Source organism: Apis dorsata, unplaced genomic scaffold (genome assembly GCF_000469605.1).
Source record: "Apis dorsata unplaced genomic scaffold, Apis dorsata 1.3 scaffold_129, whole genome shotgun sequence".
Classification (NCBI taxonomy): Eukaryota; Metazoa; Arthropoda; class Insecta; order Hymenoptera; family Apidae; genus Apis; species Apis dorsata.
Genome location: NW_006263422.1, coordinates 757,226 through 760,465, shown reverse-complemented (window position 1 = coordinate 760,465; position 3,240 = coordinate 757,226). Strand labels below are relative to the sequence as shown.

The 3,240-nt window shown below is 37.8% G+C and overlaps 1 protein-coding gene and 1 long non-coding RNA gene across 2 annotated transcripts in view; one reads left to right on the top strand and one right to left on the bottom strand.

Moving 5' to 3' along the window:
• LOC102679055 overlaps positions 1 to 2,498 on the bottom strand; it is a 70,293-nt gene extending 67,795 nt beyond the window's left edge. The window contains exon 1 of the long non-coding RNA XR_421306.2: positions 2,192 to 2,498. This is a non-coding gene — a long non-coding RNA (uncharacterized LOC102679055). The remainder of the gene's footprint in view (positions 1 to 2,191) is intronic.
• LOC102679152 (helix-loop-helix protein delilah-like) overlaps positions 1 to 3,189 on the top strand; it is an 8,045-nt gene extending 4,856 nt beyond the window's left edge. Inside the window, exon 4 of the mRNA XM_031509135.1 lies at positions 2,505 to 3,189. The gene's annotated coding sequence lies outside the window, so the exon portion shown is untranslated. The remainder of the gene's footprint in view (positions 1 to 2,504) is intronic.
• The last annotated feature ends 51 nt before the right edge of the window (positions 3,190 to 3,240 follow it).

Genomic DNA, 3,240 nt, shown 5'->3' with positions numbered 1-3,240 from the left:
CCTCCCTCTCTCTCTCTCTCTCCCCCCTTCCCTTTCCTTCTCCCTCTCCTCTTGACCGTAGCTTTTTTCGATACGGTTCACCTTTTAAAACGAACCATTAACCGTGTTTGCCTTCTTGCGCCTCTTGTAAAGTCCCCCCTCTTCCCCCCTCCTTTTTTTCCTTGCTCGCCCCGTTCAATTACCTTGGCCTTAAAACGAATTCCCCGCGTGCGTCAATCATACAAATTAAAACGATGTTTCGCTTCTGGCGAACACCGAGCGATCGCCTCCCCCCCTCCCCTCTTTCTTTTCTCGTTTTTACGATCCCCGAAGCGATCCAGGGAGCGACGAGAAATTCCCGAATATCACACACACCGCGCGGTATTCCTCCGCTCGAAGAAAGTGGCGATAAAACGCGCGAGCCTCCCCTAGAGTAAAAGGTTTCTCGCACGCGAGCTCCGAACGAACGTGAACGAGAGCGGCCGAGTAATTCTCGACAATTATAAAGTGAGGTCATCTACGAAATTTACGAGATGCGTCGCCGCGGCAAATTAATTTAATAAATTCCTTCCTTGGCTCCCGTTGGTCACGTTGATATCGTCGTCCCGTTTCAACGCCAGCCCATCGACCTTCTTTCGATCCCTTAGGCCCGATACACAACAAAGCGCGCAGTGCGATTTTTGCGCCGTAGCGTCCTACGTGTTTGCGCGCACCAAGCTTTTCCGTGCAAACTGGACAAAACTTTTAACCTCGTGCTTTAATATTGTTATTTTTCTTCTACGGCGAGAAAAATAAGGGGTTCGATGTAATTTCTTAAGATAAAAAAGTATCAAGTAGCAGGTTAACCCTCGCTTGTTAAATCGAGATAATTATTCTTCGAGACGCGTGACATACTACGCGTGATTACGTTTACATCGTGGTTACAAATGTACTCGGTGGAAAGTGTAGCGAAATCGCAAAACGTGTTCAATATTTCACACCGTAAGTAAAAATATACACGATTAAGTTTCACCGTTGGACAATGACGCGGCTAATTAATTTTTATGCGTTACGCGTCGCTTCTCGTTTCAATTTTTATTCCTTTCGCGTGTTTACAAAGATAAGCGTGGGCTCGACGAATTCGGTCTAAAATGACGAAATTTTTGTTTCTTTCTTTTTCTTGCTTTAACTCCGCGCGAAAGATGCTCGCGCTGTTTTTTCCTTCTCCCTCTTTAAAAGAAATTAAACTGCGTCGTAAAACGAAATGGTTGCAAGGTTCATGCAGGTCCGCTGTTCTTCTTCTCCTTCGACTTGGTTCGCGAGGAACAAAAGAATTTAAAGGTCTATTATGCTGGTAACCCGCATGTTGTGTATCTTATCAATAAACATTACCAGCATGACAATGCGACAGTGCTCGTATCGGCGACGGTTTCAAACCGATTATACTGTTTTAAAAGATTAAAAAACCTTTTCCGCCAAAAATAAAATCCCAGTTTTTTTGCAAATTAACTTTATTCTAATACGTTATTAATAATACACGCAAGTCGAACGTGTTCTTTACTTTCGAAATGGATTTGGATCGTTTAGAAAATATATATAGAAATGTGAAATAAACGAAGTAGGTACTAATTAGATTTGAAATATATCGAACATCTTCTCGAATCGTCGATTTCCAGATTTCTGTGCGACACGCACACGGATAAAATTTAGTGCCTGATAAAATAAAAGAAAAGTTCCAGACGCTTTATCATCTGAAGACCAGTTTCTCTTGGTTTTAAAATGTTGCTCTTAAAAGCGATTTCCAGTCACGCCCTGATAAACGATAAACGAATGTCCTTACAGAGCCACGTTTTTTTTCGTATTTTTCGTTTTATCTAGAAGCCATACATTCCAAGGACTACCTCTTTGCGCTCATAATTAAATTTATTTAATTGTAATTTCGTAAAATGCAAGCTCGTGAAACTTTCAAAGAAAAAAAAGAAAACATTATTAATTAAATTAATTTTTATTCCAAATTTATCCCGATAAGCTTATTACATTTTGCACAAATTTATATATCATCGTACACTCCACTACACACATATTTCTTTGTGTTTAATACATATATAATTTGCCAGCAGAAAATTATCATTTATAATGATATATAAAAATCACTTTTTTTAAAAATCTTAAAATCTTAAATTTTAAAAGAAGGAAATCTTATGGAAACTTTTGTGATTTTACGTATACTTACTACATATATATACTTTTCCCACGATCTTTGAGGTTATACCGGGGTGTCCGTAAGATCAGTTGGTCCGTTTCCGCGCTTAATTCTTGCTGATCCAGGTAAATAAGAATCTTCCCCGATCGATGGTGGATGAGATACAATAGCCAGGTGGGTCATACAGAAATTCTCTTCCTTCCCTCGGAAGAATCTCGGGGATAGAATACGCGGAAATAACGTTTATCCGAAATAAATCACACGAAGGAGAATTTCGAGGGGTTCGAACGGAGGGATAAATATCGTCGTCGAATTTACCTTTCTCCTGTGTTTTTTGTTGCAGATTCGTCGTGGAAACTCGGATACCACGATTCGTCCTCGGTGATCTCGTGGAAAGAAGAATTGTTTCGGGATGAAGTTTCTCAAGTGGCAGTTTGAGGTTAACGGACAATCAGTACTTACCGCGTAAAGTACTTTCACAGAAGATGGCACTGCCTTCGGTTTTTTACACTTGCTCCATGGATACTATAGGATGTAATGAATAGAATTGCAAAATATTTTTCAATTGTGCCTTAAAAGTGGCCTTCTTACAAAGAAGCATAAATACGTCTAGCATTTTTTTAAAACTAGTGTGAGCATAAAATTAAAAATTATATACACGCGAAACTGTCTTCAATTAAATATCATTTTAAGAGAATTCCGCCTTGACAACGATTCGATTTAAATTAAAATTAAAAATTTTGATCGATTTCAAACACTAAGTCGCTGTTTAATAAGATTTTAACATATTTACGAACGAGTAATTTTGTATGTATGTTAAAATATAAACGGTTGACGAATTAATTTTATCCAATGTTATCCATATTATTCGAGGAGTACTTGTTAAAATTTCAAGAAATATAATCAAACGAACCAGAGGCGGTGTTTATAATTCCAAAAGATTCTTCTTTTAAAATTTAAAAAAAAACAATTAAGCAAGCAATAAATCTCTTTCTAAAAAGAAAAAAGATACAGTTTCACGTTCAGGATGTAACAATAGATCTTGGTATTACTGTTAGATTAAAATCGATAGAAAATAA